Source organism: Sabethes cyaneus, chromosome 3 (genome assembly GCF_943734655.1).
Source record: "Sabethes cyaneus chromosome 3, idSabCyanKW18_F2, whole genome shotgun sequence".
NCBI lineage: Eukaryota > Metazoa > Arthropoda > Insecta > Diptera > Culicidae > Sabethes > Sabethes cyaneus.
In genome coordinates this window covers 186,375,253-186,393,966 of record NC_071355.1, presented here as the reverse complement: position 1 = coordinate 186,393,966, position 18,714 = coordinate 186,375,253, and the positions used below count along the sequence as shown (strand labels likewise).

Here is an 18,714-nt window from a genome sequence, read left to right as displayed (position 1 = left end):
AGCAATAACAAATATCTGTTCTGCGGTAAACAAACAAAAATCAAAATAATGTGCTTACTTACTTTTTGTAAAATAGCAGCACCCCTGGAAAACATTGATTTTTACAGGACTTACAATTTTTCTGGAAACCTCTATAACTAGTTTTAAGTAGGTATTAAAAAAGGAGTTTCTTTTCAAAAAGCTGCTTTGTAATAAAGCTTGAATCATTATTGTCGGTAATTTTACCGGTGTCAACATGCTGCACCGAATGTGTGAACGCACTCCTAGGGAGGCACTCAGAGCATTTGCTCCAATTCCAAACACATATCTCTTCTCTGGAACCCGAGCTGTTCACTCACCGCGGTGTAAGTGAGAACTTTCTCTGAAGTGAATGTGATGTTGACCCTACAAGAGTTCTGAAAGCTCCTTCATAAACGAATTCAGTATGCTTTGCGTTTCGCTCGGGGTGAGACAGTTTTTCTTTTCAAAATGAAACCAATTCTACCGACTTTTCCGATGTCGTCAAATCAACGCACGAAATTTAGCGGTCTAACATTTAGTTAGAGCCAATCGTTTCGTTGGCCTCCGGTTAGCTAGACTGCTCCCGGTTATTTACGAGTTGCTGGTGTGACGCGTACGAGTGTCATTCGCGTTCACATGTAGGTACGTGACCGGTGACGTTCGACGTTTGGCGCGTTTGGGAGATATTAGGCTCAACAAACACATCACTAAATGTGTATCAACCGGAGGACCGGTGCTACGAAATGCCATACTTAAGAAAGATCACATTTTACAACCTGAGAAAGGCGCAAACTTTCTGTTCTGAAGCCTCTCTTCCGAGGTTCCGAATCTGAAGAGAGTGCAAAATTTTGATTAAATTTTGATGTTTGACAAGGACAACGTACCGACATAAACCAAAGCATATCGTCGTAAAGCCTTGGACGCTTGCTCGTCGCAGTCATCAGCTGAAGCAAAAGGGCAATGTCACGGCAACCGTGTTACCCGTGTTGGTCCTGATGCTGGCTGGTTTGAAATTTGATGATGGTACCGAAACCTTTCGCGCTGGGTAATGGGGTAAAGGTTGGAGCTTTTTGCAGTGTAAAATGTAGTACCTCGAGCCGAAAATGGTTGTATAAGGACTCCGATTGGAAGACTTGTACCTAATTTGCATATTTGGAAAATGGAGGACGAGCACACGAGAACTGTAAGATGTAAGATGGGTGTAAATATACCAGTTTTGGTGGGAAACTTTCGAAATTTGCACCTAAATTTAGCAAAAACTAAGGTGCGAATTTCAGCCAGCTCCACGATAGGAGTTATAGGACAGAGGTGAAATATTTACACATGTTCACTCATCTACCAGCTTTATATTGTGTATCACGGTCAATTTGATCTCAAGTTTTCAATTTCAATCTACGTTTTGAGTCCCATGTTTATTTCAATTTGAAATAATTGATTGATTCCAGTTTTAGTCAAGTATATGCTGAATGTTAAATTATATAATCTAATGTAATTAAAGTTGTCCCTTAAAATATCACATCTTTGTTGATTTATTTTTTTTAGTTTTGTATTTTGCTTAACCCTCCAACGGATAAGATCGTTTGTAGTCGGCCTCATAATCTCCTGAGAATTGACCTGTACAATCTCAGAACCACATGTAAAATTTGTTTTCAATATGAAAAATATATTCTGAACTGATTTCTTGACAGTTTGGGACCAAAATTACAATATTCGTTCAAGACTTATGATCCGTCAAAACCATGAATTTAAGAAAATTTGCCAAGGGAAGGGAATATATTTCTTCGTAATTGTTTGTCTTCTACTTCTGAAAATCGTAAAAAATTAGACTTGTTGTTAGTTGTCGCTCGTCCACATAATTATTTTTGCATAAAAGCTTTAAGCTTCTTTTGAGTGTATTTTCATAACAACATTAGCTTGATCTAATCGTTGGTACGATATAGCCTGTTAGAAGATCAAATAACTACATAGAATAGACCGTTAAACCAAAATTAAAGCAACTCGATATAATTTTTCAAATAAAAAAGCATCTAAACTAAAGTCGTCTATTTGGACATTAAATAAAAAGAAAACTTATCCAATTTAATTCTTGACAGATACGTATTTCGCCTACGACTAGCAGGCTTCAGAAGCCTATACATAGTCTATACATAAATATACATAGTAGAATTAAATTGGATAAGTTTTCTTTTTATTTAATTTCCAGGTTTCGTATTCTACTAAGACGCTCCAAAAACTACAGTCGTCTATTTATCTAACCTCAACCGATGAAAATAAATTTCCCGCCTTTTCCTGTGATTCCTGGCACCTCAACTTTCTGTTTTCTCGATTTTTTTATTTTCTCTCATTTCCTATTCTCACTGATTACATTGTTTCCTGTCCTTACTGTTTTCTGTTTTCCCTGCTTTCAGCTATTACCCTATTTTCTTTGTTTTGTGTTTTCGTTGTAGTCTTTGTATTTTTTATTTTGTCTATTTTTTTTGTTTTCTCTCTATTTTAATTGTCATCTCAGTTTTTTTCAGTCTTCTCAGTCATCTCAGTTTTTGCCTGCTTCGTTTGCTATTTTCTCTGTTTTTTTCTGTTTCATTATGTCTTTTCTGCTCTAACTGTTTTCGTTGTTTTTTCTGTTCTCCCTATTTCTCCACTTTCCTCGTTTTTTCGGTTTTCTCTATTTTTTCTGTTTCTACTGTTGTATACGTCCTTTTTCTTTTCATTGTTCTCTGTCTTCTCTGTTATTTCTGTCTTTTCTATTCTCTCTATTTTATTCTTTTCACAGTTTATTTTTGGGTTTCTCTGTGATTTTTGTATTTCTTATTTTTCAAAATTGCCCCCTTCTACTCATTGTGTTTTCTCTCTTTTCTCTGGTTTCTCTACGTTGTGTATCTTCTCTGCCGCCTTGGATTTTTTGCTTTCTCTGGTTGCACAGTTTTCTGTTCTCTCTATTTTCTTTTTCCTCTGTTTCTTTCTGTTCTCTCTGGTACTTTCTGTGTTTACTAACTTCATTGGTTTCTCTTCTATCTCTGTTATCTGTCTTCAGTTCTCAGTTTACAATTTTCAGTTTATGTTTTTCTGTTTTCTGTTTTCTGTTTTCTGTTTTCTGTTTTCTGTTTTCTGTTTTCTGTTTTCTGTTTTCTGTTTTCTGTTTTCTGTTTTCTGTTTTCTGTTTTCTGTTTTCTGTTTTCTGTTTTCTGTTTTCTGTTTTCTGTTTTCTGTTTTCTGTTTTCTGTTTTCTGTTTTCTGTTTTCTGTTTTCTGTTTTCTGTTTTCTGTTTTCTGTTTTCTGTTTTCTGTTTTCTGTTTTCTGTTTTCTGTTTTCTGTTTTCTGTTTTCTGTTTTCTGTTTTCTGTTTTCTGTTTTCTGTTTTCTGTTTTCTGTTTTCTGTTTTCTGTCTTTGTCTGTTTTTCTTTTTTTTTTGTTAGATTATAGCCCGTCACTTTGAGACTTTCAGGTCATTCGTGACTTCTGTGGGGTTGGGCTTTGAGTCCGAGTCCTCGGCGTGAGAGGCGTGAATGCTAACCACTACGCCGGAATTGACCCCTCTCTGTTTTCTTAGTTTTCTCCGGTTTTTCTGTTCACTATTCTGTTCACTATATCTCCTAAGTGTTCTCTGTTCGGTCGATTTTTCTGTTTTCTCTTCCCTCTTTTTTCCTGTTCTCTCTTCTCTGAATTCTATTACCTATAATCTATCTTCACCCTTCTCGCTTTCTTCTTCACTGTTCTTTTGGCTTTCTGTTACCTTTGTTTATTTTTTGTTTTTTCTGTTTTATGTGTTTCTCTTATGTTTTTTTTCTATTCCTACTATTCTGTCTGTGTTTTCTGCTTCCTTTAATTTATATCTTCTCCGTCTTTTTTCGTGGTTTGCCGTGTTTTCTTTTTTCTAAAGTTTTTCCGTTTTTACTGTTCTCTGATTTCTATGTTTTCAAACTGCGTTCTCTATTTTATGTTTTCTGTTGTTTTGTTCCTTTATGGTGCTTTGTGTTTTATGTTTTATGTATATTTTCTCAGTGACTTTTGGTTCTCTCTGTTTTACATGTTTTTCTGTTTACTCTGTATTGTTTGTTTACTATATTTTTTGCTTTCTGGTTTCTAGGGTTGCTTAATATTCTATATTTTGCGTTTTCCTTGCTGTCTATTAATATTTTTTGGAACGATGGTTCTACAATTGACGAAGGGAAGGTAGGTGAAAGTAATGAAAAAAATGTTGTAATGGAGGGGATAGAGCGGAAAGGTGAGGGGGAGGGTTATTAGTAGCTACGTTACGCGTCGTTGTAACTCCTACCTTTTGTCCAATGCTGGAAGATGTATGGGTCGAACCAAGCGCTCTTTCCCTTCCATTCCAAAAAAAATTCATTACTTCCCTTAGTCTTTTTTTCTGTCTTCTCTGTTTTATAGGAACAAACTGGTTTCTCGGAGGTAACAAAGAAATGAAGGCAAAAAACAGACAAAATATAAATCAAAAGATTACAACTACAGCAGAGCAATCCGATGAACAAGAAAATCAGATAAAACCCTTACAAATGGAATAGAGAACAATAAAAAAGAAGAGAAAAAATTTAGTGAGAATTTACGGACACAACAACCGAGAAAACAAAAAAACCGAAAGCAAGAAGGACACATGAACAAAAAATGGAAAAATCAGACAAAAACGCAAAAAACATAGAGAATAGAGAAAAAAGAAAACAAAAAAACACAGACAATAGAGAAAAAAAAATCAGGGAAAACAGAAATCCCAGAAAACAGTGTTAAAAGAGAAAACAGGGAGAAGGAAACAGCAAATTGAGAAATCAAAAAAAAACTATAACATAGAGTAAACCGAGAAAACTAAGAAACCAGAGCATGTATACAATTTTCTATAGCAACATAATTAGGGTGACTGCAAAATTTAGTAAATTTCGACATTGCAATATATAGAGTTTTCATTTGAATTAATATATTGCAAACCTTCCTTTGCTCTGTCACTATGAAAGATATGTTTTATGTATTACATCCATTTTAAGTCATTTAGAAATTAAAAGAAGTTACTTCCTTTCAAAATTCTTCCAAATTATTTGTTCGAGACGACCCTACACATTTGATTTCGATTGACGAGTCCAATCTGAAGCCTTATTCAATTAATCTATCAATGCCGATAATTGAAATGATGCAATCAATCATGCGTTCCGGCCTGCCAATGAACGACGACCAATGTCACGTTTCACCTCTGTTTCCGAATTAAAAATATATGGAACTTTTTTCACTGTCAAACGATATAATCCAACGTAGGTATAGCCTTTCAGAGCACCAGTGCACAGCGTCCCATAAGTTGCAATCTATCGGAATAAAATTAATAACTGCCAAATTGTACACTACTATGAATTTAATCTTATTATCAAATGTTGTTTCCAAATTGACAGTTTAATTGCTATGTACGTAAAAAAGTGCTACCTAGCATACATATACCTAAATATTAAGAACTGTTGGTGACGTGTAAAATTGTCACTTATCAAACCTTGAGCTTAAAAATTACGAAGCTGCAAATTATGCAATGAATTGCAAATACATCATAACGCAATTTGTTTTACAGTTAAGCCCAACAAATTGCCCAAAGTGTGTACTGGCCTTCGCATCCCACATGATTCATAACGAGTTCGCAATTTTTATTTTATTTCCCAATGCATAACAAATAATAATGAATACGTTCGTTCGTTTGTTATCGCTGAACCTCTCGTTGATCTGGTTTTCGCCTCCTACGTAAGCATAAGTTTAACAACGTAGGTAATATCATCCGGCGTTTCAACTGCCGTTGCTTCGTTACGATGGAGATTCGATCATGAAAAAGCATTGCTCCGCATCTCTCCGGGCTGGGTGGCCAGGCTATCCTGCCAAGCTGATTGTGTGGCTTAATTATATCACTGAAAAATGCATGCTGAATGCTCTTGTTTTTTTTTTCCTTGGCGAAATTCAACCCTCTGATGAAACAGAAAACCGTTTTATGGCCAATGTTTAAGCTTTGCTATCAGGTATTTTTACCCAGTTACGAGATTGTAATGAAAATTTTTCATTTTAATGAGCCGTTTTTTTAACAATCGTTCTCTGCCAATATTTTTATATAAATAAGGATGTAGGAACATTGTTTGTAATTTTACAGGTTGCTTTTTCAATTCGTTAGCATGTTACTATCAACATGTGATACAATTAAAATGCAACCATATTAATATTGCAATCAAAATGAATATGGAGTGGCTGCCACTCTAAATTCGAAACTAACAAGCGATCGTCTTTCATTACCAAAAAGATTCACAAAGTATTACATAAGAACTCCGCCGTAGTATAAATCACTTTCAATTACATTCAAACTTCTATTCTAACAGATATACATTTAAAGCTTTTTCTAGTATTGAAATCACGTAAACCTATCTGTAAGTTTGGTAATGTTGGAGGCAGATGGTAAGGATATTTTAATAATAATTTGACAAGTTGAACTATATTATACATTTGAGGGAAAATGACCTCAGACCAGCCAGATTTTAACCAAAAGTTGAAAAATAACGCAAAATGGTTCACAGCCCAAGTCGTTTGGAACGCTGAAAAAGACAGTTAAATGCTTCTTTTAGATTTTCTCGCCAATCGCCAGCAATGTCAACAGGCACCGTTTCAGCCGGTCTCGCACATAAACATCGGTTGTTATTGTATTTTGCCGATAAAAATCGACTTCTCAGCATCGTCAACACTTTGGCCATCACGGACAGTGTACAGTCTACCGCTTACGTGGAAGCGTTTTGTAATCAAATTTTATCTACATTTCGTCGGCCATGATTATGTACAGCGATTTTCCATACAGCAGTCGATCATAAAACTTACGAGCTCTTGGTTTAGCAGATGCGACTTGTTTTGCACTTCACGTCAGGCTTCCTCTGGTGCGTCAGATATGTCTTTAGGCGGACCCATTTGCCACGGTTAACGTTATCTGATGGCAGCTCTCAGTTTTCAATCCGTATATCGAATGAAAATTTCCAACGACGGTTCAAATCTTTCAAAATTATTGTAAATTTTAATGTCAAACAAAATAATCTCTGTAACCCAGAGGTCCGCAGTTTTTAATTTAATCGGCCACTATTTCCGTAAAAATAGTTTCAGCTTCAATTCTAATACCAAGTCCAGTTAAGTGTAAATTGAATTTCAAGTGTAGTTTCAAGTCTAATTAAAGGTCGATTTCAAGTTCAATTTCAATACTAATTTCATGCCCAATTTTGATACCGATTTAAAGACCAACTTTAGCCAACTTTGGAAAAACAATTTCTTCTTGCAATTTCAAGTACAATTTAAATGTAAATTATATCCAATTTTAACTCCTACTTTAAGTTTAATATCATGTCCATTATCAAGCCTAACTTCAACTGTGATTTTAAGTCCATCTTCGAGTGTAAATTTCCGGTCCGATTTCAAATCTAATTTTAAGTCTAAATTCGAGTCTAATTCAAAACCAATTCATTCCATTTCAAATAGACCATAGACAATATTAAGTTAAGTAATGGGAAAAACTCCAAAAGAAGACAGAAAATTATGTTCTATCACATGGAAATTTTATGAAATATTTAACAGGTCAATTGATCTTTCAATGATAATATTTTTTGTTGTTGCTGAGCTATGGCTGAAAAACTCGGTTAACTGAATATTTATTGAATACTAGCTGACCCGACAAACTTCGTATTGCCACAAATTAACCTGTGTTGTACATAGATCATGAATCTCGGATGATCTTTTTCACAATCTAGAGTTTTGCAAGCTTCTGAAGAGTTCAACCTTGGATGATTCATTTGGGCAGTTACGTAACTATGAAAGCATCCCAGGTAACCAATAAGCATCACCAATGCTATTCAAATGTAGGCCAATAAGCATTTAAGTCGCCTAAAATGCTACTTAAATGCTATATTCGCAAAATATACAGCTACTTTACTGATAACCTTGTTATAGTGCTGACAATGCTAATTTACAGCTAATTACTGACACGAAGAATTTGAATACAATTTTGGATGCCAATTTAAAACACCTATGCAGTCAAAAAGCTAATATAAAACAACGTGCAGTATAAAATGCCAGATACGCTGATTTGCTGCTTATGTTAATGCTTATTAGTTACCTGGAATGGGTAGTTTAATATACAAATTTGCAATTTTTCCTCACAGTAAAGTAGAAAATAACTCCCCTGTCCCCTCATTGCATAGCCAGAAAGCAGATAGTAATATTCGCCATGATTGTACGACATTTCGCCGAATATCATTTTGCGAAAAACCTTAAGCGGAATGTACCATTTCACAGAAATTTTTTTGTGGAAAGTACCATTTCGCGATCCTCTCCTTACTCGCTGTCGCTCGTTCCAGGAAACCCAGGTAGACCTAGGAAAACAAATAAACCTAGACAATAATTATTTCAGCGGGGAGTTGCCTCCCCCCAGTGGGCGGCGCTTCCGACGGCGGGTCACCGGCAACACTCGCGGCCGTCACGTCCGGAATGATCTAGTGTTACTATAGATAGTTTCTGTGGTCTTGTTATTGACTAATTTTTCATGGAAGAGCCTCGAATTTCTCGAGTTCGATTAGTTTTTGAGTTTCGCAAAAATTTCTGTTTTCTTTGTATGAGAGTCCATATCCCCCTGCCACAGGGGTGAGAGGTCTCTAACTATCATAAAATAAATTCAAGACTCCAAAATCTCCCACATGCCAAAATTGGTTCCATTTGCTTGATTAGTTCTCAAGTTATAAGGAAATTTGAATTTCATTTGTACGGGAGACCCCTCCTAAACAGGGGAGGGGTCTTAATTCATCATAGAAAAAATTTCAGCCCCCTAAAAGCCTCACATGCCAAATTTGGTTCCATTTGCTTGATTAGTTCTCGAGTTATGAGGAAATTTGTATTTCATTTGTATGGAAGCCCCCCCTCTTAAAGGGGGAGAGGAATAGAAAGTTAGAAAATACACGAGCACGGAAATGGAAAAACGAGAATTGAAAAAGAGGAAAAATGAGCCAGAAGAAAAAATAAATAAAGGAAGAAAAGGAAGGCAAAAAGTATAAAACGGAAAAAAAAACCAAACGTGACCGAAAAAGAGGAATAGCAGGCCGTTAAAGTACAAAATAGATGAAAACGAATACGAGGTAGAAAAGCAGAAAAACGACGAAAGCCGGGACCGACAGAAACGAAACAAAACAGAAAATGACAGGAAACGAGGCAGTAAAAGCAAAAAAACGAGCTGGAAAAGGTAGATATACGGATGAAAAATGACGAAAAACCCAACAGAGAAAGTCAAGAAGTCAAAAGAGGGCGTAAAAAGGGACAGGAAAAAAAGAAAAAGGTAACAAAGAGAGACCGTTTCAGTTAGCGGAAAAAATGAGATAAAAGCAGAAGAGCGAGAGAGAATATTAAAACCTATAGAGAAAACAAGAAAACCAGGAAAATGAGGTCATGCGGGATAAAAAGCAGAAATGGGACTAAAAGACGGAAAAATCGGTCCAGAAAAATGGGACAATGGAACAAAAGAGAAGGAAAAAGAAAATAGTGAAACTGAAGAGAACAAGACGACAAACGGATGGAAATTGAAAACCAGAGAGAAAAGGAAGTCAAAAACAGAATAAATGTGACACAAAAAACAGTTAAATGATACAGCAAAAAAAAAAGGAAAAACGGCAAACATGAAGACGAAAAACGAGAAGGAAAGAAAATAAAAAGAGTATGAATACTACAAGGGAAATAGAGAAGAGAAAAAACTGAAATTGGAAAGGAAAGTGACAAAAACCAAGCGAAAAACAAAACTGAAAAAACGAAAAACTGGAACAGGAACACAGAAAAATGGAACAATAAGACAGGAAAAACGGGATAAAAAAATCATCATCATCATTAGTTTTTGTAATTTGCACTTCGCCACAGCGAATTGCGAATTATTTTTAATGTTTTTGTCGCTTCCCCTTTCGGAATTGGCATTTCAAATGGGGGACAAAAATAAATTAGTTGTCTGTAATCTAAATGAATGTTAACGCTTTTAGCACGAAACAAAAGTAGAAGTTCAAACAATGCACTACGGGCAAAAACAAGCCAACGCAATTGACGCAATTAAGATACGGCCTGCAGGCTGATAGAGTGTAGATGATCTGATGTAAAATTTTCCGGAAAATCGCGTGGTACTCATCCGGCGTCTTTTCTGTCTGTCATCGGGAAGTGCCCCTTTTGCTCATTTTACCCTATTTTTACAATTTTTTTGCCCTTATTGGACTATAACAAGCAAGGCTTTGAGAAAACAAAACTAAAAAACCTAATAATCAGTGATGTTAAAAATTCAAAATCTCAAAACTCGTCAAAAATCAAAATCAACTGTGAATTATGTCAACTTGATCCTATGCAGAAAAAACTCACGCGTGAGTTTTTCTGTTTTCATAGCAAGAAGCACAAAACTCACACATATTTCTACCCGCTTGATCACATTCTGCTTTGCTTCAACTGCTACCCGGGGCTATACATATATACATACAAGTTCGTTGTTGAACAACATAGGCACTCTCTCGTGTGATACGTAACTGTGAGCAGGGATGCCACATATAATTCTGTGTTTTTTGTTGGAAAAATCTGACAATCTGTACGGCGAGGAAAAATATCTGTGCAAAAATCTGTTCAATGCAAAACAATGAGAGTGAAGGCGGGGCATATACTTGATGCAATTGCTTGCCGGCCAATATTCATTCCAGTTGGATTTTGGAATCCTTAAATTGGCCAATTCCAAAGTCCAGCAGGCCCTTAACGGTCAGGCTAGGATTGATGACCACACGCGAGCTGAAATAGTACGCTATTGCTGCTTGTACATGACGTTTAAATAGCTGACCATCACTGTGTATCTTTGTTTACATTCCAATGTATTTCTATACTGATTTACCGTGTAGAGTACCGGTTCATGATGTTTTAGTAAAAATATGTAGCATTTCCCCGAATTGTACAAATAGTTCGTACAAAAATACTCCCGCATTATTCCCGAAGCTTAGCTGAGGCAGCTGGTTAAAACGGAAGATGTCATTATCGGAGCAGTGTGTAACGTAATTTGAAAGTATGCTGATGATCATACTTTTAAGGACAAGAAAAAATCTAGACGCCCTGCGGACCAAACATGCCTCGTATCTCTTCTCTTTCGCTTATCACGGCGATGCAAATACACTTTAATGCAGCAGCTTTGCATGAAGATGCTGTCGTCACTAGCTAGCTTATCGCTAAAAAAAACTTTCGTTGACATGCCTTTTTGTCACCGCGATAAACGGAAGAATAGTCTCCGCTATCCTTTCAAAGAACTAACCAAAATTCAACAGTTGAGTTTTTAGCCACTGCAAAACTTCTCTAAAGAAACATACTAACAAACGGATTTTATCTCAAATTTAGACACATCGGACTGTAGAAATAGGAGATTTTTTTTATCTCCGCGCTTTCCATCATATATCATCATTTTTGATGTAAAATACAGTAAACCACGTTCAAGTCTTTCCATAGCAGGTCGTAATCACTGCGAGGTTTAATAGTGTTTACAGTTGTACCGGATGATAAATGTTATGCTTACTGTAATAAAAAATTAAGTTGAAACACATTTCAACCTTCCAAACTTTTAGTAAGAAAAACATATTCCCTAACCTGATATGAGAAAGTCGTAATAAATGGATTATGACATCCAGAAAACTGAACAGTATAAAAACAAACTTCGAGCTTTAACGAAACTTGTACAAAATATATGTTAATGGGAATTATAATGGACGCCCAATTACAATCGTGTGCAACCGAATTGATCGCTAGACTCAGACAGCAATCGAAAATACCTACATACTATAACTTAATGCCAACCTGTAGCTCTCCGTTTATGACGCTCAACCACCACTGGCTGTACTGATACAAAATTCAGCGGTCAGCTTCAAGGCAAAAGTTATCCAATGTGCAAAGTTGTTTCAGAAACACATCGTAAAACTAACAGCAGTTTGAAGCACTATCGGATGCTACGCCATAACAGCGAAGTTTTGTTTTTATTGGTTTTGTTCGGGTTGAAATTTACTCTTTTGTGTACAAATAATAATAACTAGTGGTTTTTCTATTGAGCCCGATTGTTGAATACCAAATTGAGCTAGTTTTCGATACTAGATAATCGTGAACAATATTTAGTTTTTTTAATTTAATATCGTAAGGCCATTGCAAATCATTTTCAAAGTTTTTGTCCCCCCGCCCTTCAAAATTGGTTTGAAAAATCGGGGGGCAAAAGAAATAATTTGTAGGATATGAGTTAAATTTTTCTAATAAAATTAATTGTCTGTGGGCTCTACAGCCTGAAAAACTCGAAAAATGAGTGTACGAGTTGACTAGCACGAAATAGAAATAGAAGTTCAAACAGTGGAATTTCCGAAACTCGGTCAAAAATTTTTTTTTCGTTTTTGTCTTTTTGTTTGTAGATTTTCGCATGAAAAATAACAACGTATTTATCAAAAGCAAGAATAGATTTGGTTTTGACGTTTAAATAACTTTAATCGCGTAAAAATGCCTAAAATGCATATGATTTTACTCGATTAAAAAATTCTCGTTGTTTTTTTACAGCCCCCCCCCCCCCTCCACCCCTTCAGTGGCCCAACACCGGAGGGACAAAAACTTTTTTAAATATTTGTAATGGCCTAAATAGTTATGCATAATATTATTCATTATTATGATGACCATAAGAAAGAAACCCGCTTTCCAACTAAAAATAATAATTAAAGAATAAAGCTTTCTTGCTAAATGCATTGCTCAAAAAATTAACTGTTTGCTTACTACTTAAATACAGTAAGAATTTTTATTATTCCAACCTTAACTTATTCAGTAACGTTCACCTTTAAATACCGTTATCAGCTAGAAATTGGTTAGTAAAGCTCCGAGCAGCTTTACCTTAAAAATAATAAACACCGATGAAATACCGGCCTTTTATCATAGTTCAATCCCATCGAAGATTCCCGTTAGCTTCTGGGCATTTGCACAGGACAAGCCTCCCACATTCACTTCTACCAACGTCGGCTCTCGTGCAGCGGACACAAATCCGACAACGATAGGAAAACGAAAATGAAAACCCTACTCCTCTAGCACAGGGTCTAGCACAGGTTTACGAGAATACTCGTCCTAATCGGATGGAAGAGATCACAGCCACCACGACGATGACGACAGCCACAGCGCTGCTGACAGACAGGCACAAGAATCGAACCAACCGGAGGAGGCCGGACGTAGCTGGAAAGTGAACCGTTCCATCCAGATTTCCTAATCTTATTCGAGTGCCGAAGTTGATCGTTCGAGAAATTGACTTGCTGTGCTGTTTCGTTTGTTTGGATTAGTTCGATAAGAAAATGTATCAATTCTTCCTGCCGAACTGATATGCCTAGATTTATTGTTGGCGATGGGAACGAAATTCGGGAAGCAGCCCAAATTAGTTTGGCAGGTGTGTGGCAGACAGGTAGGGTCGGGAAGAATGATTCGTGGGTTGGAGTATCTGCTCACGGATATTTTTTTATTTTTTAGGGATTAATGATATTATTTGGGAATCCAATTTTGAAACATTTTACAAAAATTATGAGTTTAATCATTATAATATAAATGAAACTAAAAAATCACTCTAGTGTTGATAGAAGAGTCGAAAAAGTGCTATAATTTTGCGTTGCATTTGTCGATAGTTATACAAAGAGAATAGTTCCTAAACTACTTACTAGTGCCGGGATTAATCATAACATTTCCACAAACCGCAAGACACTAGTTGTAGGATAGAATCACGGTAATTTTTAAAGCTTCAGTGTTTTGAGCTTGGTTGTGTAGCTTGAATTTTGAAAATTCGGTGTCAAGCGGGACTCGCATGTTTAAAAGAAGACATGTCTTACAATGTTGTGATTGATAACCAAAAGCAGTTAAATCTAATCGATTTTCTGTATGAATGAGGAATCTGATCTAAATCCAAATCTAAATCTTGTAGCACCATAATCGGGCGCCCGGTTTTTAGTTAATCATATACATCGCAATAAAGAAGGTATTGTACTTAATCCATTATACAATTAAATTATTCCAGACATTAAAATCCATTTATCGTTAGAGGAGGTTTGTCCTTGTTACTATGCTTGCCAGAATACTCCACATATAGGATAAATTTAGCATTCACAAATGTTATATATCTCTTGCAATCTAAGGCATCACTATCGATGGGTGAAAGATAATGAAGAAATATTCGATTGAATAGTAGCAAATCTAAAAAATCAGAAAGATTGTGTTCCAGACACAACCACGTTGTTGACGTAGAACTACGTTATTGACCGGTGTGTGGCGTAAAATGGCATTAAGTAAATAATAGAATCTTCCAAAACAATTGTTTCGTATTTTTGGTAGATATTTTGTATTTTGTGTATTTTGTGATGCCAATAACGAATGTTTATACCAGTGCCAAAATTGGAATATTTTAAAATTGAAATCGCCCTCACGCACCCAGCTAATAACAAAATTCTAGGAAAAAATTAAATCTTTAACCTTTCGTTACTCGCGCCAACTTGGATTTCCAGGCGTACTAGAACCTAACAGAATACACTCGAATACTAATGCCACTTGGTGAAAAACTTATGAAACTTTTTCCGCCGTTTGAAAGATCTTTGTCTGCGTATCAACTTTACTGAAACCAGTAATTTTCTTTGTTGTTAGAATCCCGAGATATACCGAGATGAAGTTAACGGTTCACAGACGTTGTACAAAATACAATAGCGTGAGTAACGGAGGGTTACAAAATATGTGATTTACATTAGAGCCATTGTTTCAGCTTCATCAAAATTACTATATTTTGCGTACGTTTATCCGAACTAACAATTATCAATAGGCAAGCTTGTTGTGCAAATGCCATTAATTCTATTTAATATAATTCTATTCTTTCGACCAAGTTGCCAAATCGAGATGTAGTACCGTCAAACGGGGTAACTTGCAACAGTTCTCGACTATGAGTGCAAGTGAAAACTTATCTGTAGTACATTTGAGGACATTTAATTGATACAAAGTTATTAGGTCTACCATAGAACAATTTCACATATTGAGAAAAAATATGCGATCAATATTGGCTGTTGTAGAATTTTTCAACTAATTTGTTACTAGTAACCCCTTAAACGGGGTAACTTGCAACAAGCAATATTTTTTGGAAATTGAACGAATTTAAAGATTTGATTGAGTTTCTTTTGACTTGAATATGCAAATGATAATCCGACTTGCGATTTTTAATGCTTTTGCTATGAATATACGCATAAATGTCGTATGTCCTGTTGGTGAAAAAACTTTATGAGCCCCGTAACGGAAATCACAGAAATAACTTTTTATATTATTCATGCAATTGATATTCCTTGTCTGGATCCGATAGAGCTGCCTTCTTTAAGGATCATTCACATATTACGTAATGCACTTAGGGAAGCGGGAGTTGTGTAACAGCGCATTACACGTCGTATATCCACTATGCAAAAGCACATCATGCAGTGGAGCGGGAGAGTTAAAAATCATCGATATCTCGATTATGTAATATATGGATGTTCATTACGTTACGAGTGATCGTAATTAGACACTCTCATATTGCTGGTCGATTCTCTCAGTGAGGTTATTTTCGTTTTGGCCTCTTCTATGGCCATTTTTAGTATATCCAGACAAAAACTGGCATATTTCCGACTTATCGTAAGTATCTTACACTCTTCAGGTGTGCTTTAGTATTGTTTGATGCAAAATTAAATGATAACGTGCCTCTTGAAGGTAACGGAACACAGCTTTTTATATCTACCAGCTGTTGCAAGTTACCCCCTTTAAGTAATTGTTTTACGAATAACGTGGTAACAAGTAAGATAAACAAAACTAGTCATCATAAATCAATTATTTTGTTTCCTTATTGTTCATTTTACTATACAAAATGTATGTTAGGCTTCTTTTATTTGAAGTGCTTGTGGGCGACACAAACGTTTTACTGACGAAAATTAATGACGAATTTGACACCATCTTGTGGGATTTTTTAAAAATCACCAAAACAGCAGAAAGTCAACATAACAGTATCTAAGGCTTCTTTGAACTGCTAACAACAAGATTCAGTGACTGATATAGATTGAAAATTGAAGTAACAGATCAAAAAGTACAGTAAATTGAATCGATATGGCGTTGTTGCATGTTACCCCGCTGTTGCAAGTCACCCCGTTTGACGGTACTCAGGATTCGTTTTGCTTACGATCGAAAGTGAAACTTCTACAATAAATTTTCAAACGACGATATCTAAGTCGGATTACCTCTGGTGGGGTCCAAGCTTAGATCGAAGTATAAAGTTGCATTTATCAGCTCGGAAGTCGGGCAGCGAATGAATGACGATAATGGCTCTGCTTTTCTTTTTATGTCGTTTCAATAGTCTTTACATGTCAAGAAGGCAGGACTACGAAACAGCCGCTAGTTTACTCTGCTTCTCTATCTTGAAGTAGCAACAGCAACCACAACCACAATCACAAGCTTGGTGAATGTAATCTTCATCTGTGCCTGAAAAGCAAAGCTATCACAAGGAAAATATCAGGAAAAATTTTAACTTGAAAGTTTCCGCTGATTAGAAAACAATCTTTTCTAGAAAACAATATAATTGCTGCATGTTTCATGGATCAAATGGTAAGCGAACCGTTAAAATTCGTTCTAAATTGGAAGAGCTATTAGCCTTGAATCCAAATTTTAGATTGACACTGTGTGGTAAGACGTAGTTCTACGTCAAAACAGATCGGAAGGTAGTAGGCAGTGCTGGTAGGTGTGTGCTATTGTATCCGGAAGTTAGCTTATGCTGGACTATCGAAACCTGGAAGGCAAGCCTCCTAGGGGATTCAAGCTCATAATTAATTCATAGGTTCGTATTGTTCACCAGTATCGGTCGGTTGGTGTCGATAACCTCCATAAACGAAGAGTTTACCTATTTCTCCAGGAAATGTTACCGAAAATCTACACTCTCCGGTCATTTGCATAATCGGACGCTTTTTTATGTCCGGCATAGAGAGCCCAGAACGAAAAAAATATTTCAACGACGCAGCTGTTTGGAGATTGCAACGAAAAAATAAATTCGATAGTATTTTTCAAAGAGAAACAACAGAAGCGTTACTCGCATATTTACGAATTGATGCGATCGACTACACTGAAGTCGCTTTTTACGCGAATTTTCGAATTTACGCGGTTTTTTCGAGAATTTCGGAATTTACGCGGTTTTTTTACGCGAATTTCGGAATTTACGTGTTTTTTTACGCGAATTTCGGAATTTACGCGGTTTTCGGAATTTACGCGGATGTACTCAAAACGTCTATTTTTACGCGTAGTGATGAAATCCACAAAAAAAATTTTACGCGAAATTTTGATTTTTTTTACGCGAATTTTGAAATTTGTACGGTTTTTTTACGCGACTTGAGTGTATTTTTATTCGGGTCATTTGGGCAACTGAAGATGGGGAAGTGACCATAAACCGTGCCCGTGTTTAAAACTTCATGGAATTCTTCGGTACAAACCTGTAAAAACAACAATGATGAAATATGCTCTGAATTACGATACAAATTAAATTATTAAAATTGATGGAAGCGCTTTATTAACCAATACCGCAGCGATGCAAGTTGTATCCATATAGGAGCAGTTACGGTGCGTCCCCTTTCCTTCAAAATTAATGGATGCGCTGCATTAACAACTATTTCAGTTTTTGACGTAGGACCACGTCTTACTGAAATAGGGGGTCATTCCAAAAAATCTATTTCGAAAAGTGGTCAGGTCTTGAATGCTAATAACTTAACGGTTTCCTGATCGATATTCAATATGTTTGCCCCAATCGATCGGAAAATATTCTACATGTCGACCCAAATGAATAAAAATGTTGATTTTTGGGGTTGCGCTATTGAAAAATTGATTATAATGAAGCATAGTCTCACTAGAATTCTCAAGTCGTGATTGGCTGGAAAAGACGTGACCAAGGTGATATTATTTTACAAGCATATAATACAGACAATTCTAAATAGATTTCAACGATATTATTTTTTCATGATTAAAAATCAATTTCCTACAACTTACGCTTAGAAATCAGTTTTGAGCAAACCTAGTTTCCAAGATACGATTTTTCCAACATAGTACCTAATAAATTGAATACGCCCTTTTAAAAAAGCGATTCTTGAGCCTAAATGGTGCCAAATTCTGTGGAAGGTGCATATTTCCTCTTATCAAAAACGTAGGCAACGTTTGGAATAAATAGTTGAAGTTTTGTCATTTACCTCTTTCACCTCTTTCAAAATTTGAAAACTACGAAAATGTGTTTTGTTCCGCCTTCATAAAACCGTAAATATCTCCGCGAGATTTCAACATACGCCCATATCTTCTTCGGCAAAGTTGTTCGTCATAAAATTTTCCATCTATACAGTTTAGCTACGTTCCTTTGAAACACTCTTCGATGCCCTGTTTTGACGTTTATTTAAATGAGATTTCAAAAATTTCAAAATTTTGCCAATTTTAGTAAATTTTTGTGACCAAATATGACTCGAGACATGGCAGCATAACTTTTTTATGAATGTATCAGATCTCAATGAATGTAAAAAAAATAGTTAAGTACCTTGTTTCATCTGTCCAAAAATATTTTTTCCAAAAATATTTTTTTGAATTTACTCCTGAAAAATGTCATTTTTTCATAACATTCAAATGTGCGACCCCTAAATCGTGTCAA

General features: G+C 35.8%; 1 protein-coding gene across 1 annotated transcript in view; it reads right to left on the bottom strand.

Annotated features, from left to right (window-relative positions):
• Positions 1–16,759, bottom strand: part of LOC128741600 (facilitated trehalose transporter Tret1-like) — a 546,799-nt gene extending 530,040 nt beyond the window's left edge. The window contains exon 1 of the mRNA XM_053837540.1: positions 16,750–16,759. The gene's annotated coding sequence lies outside the window, so the exon portion shown is untranslated. The remainder of the gene's footprint in view (positions 1–16,749) is intronic.
• Positions 16,760–18,714: the final 1,955 nt, after the last annotated feature.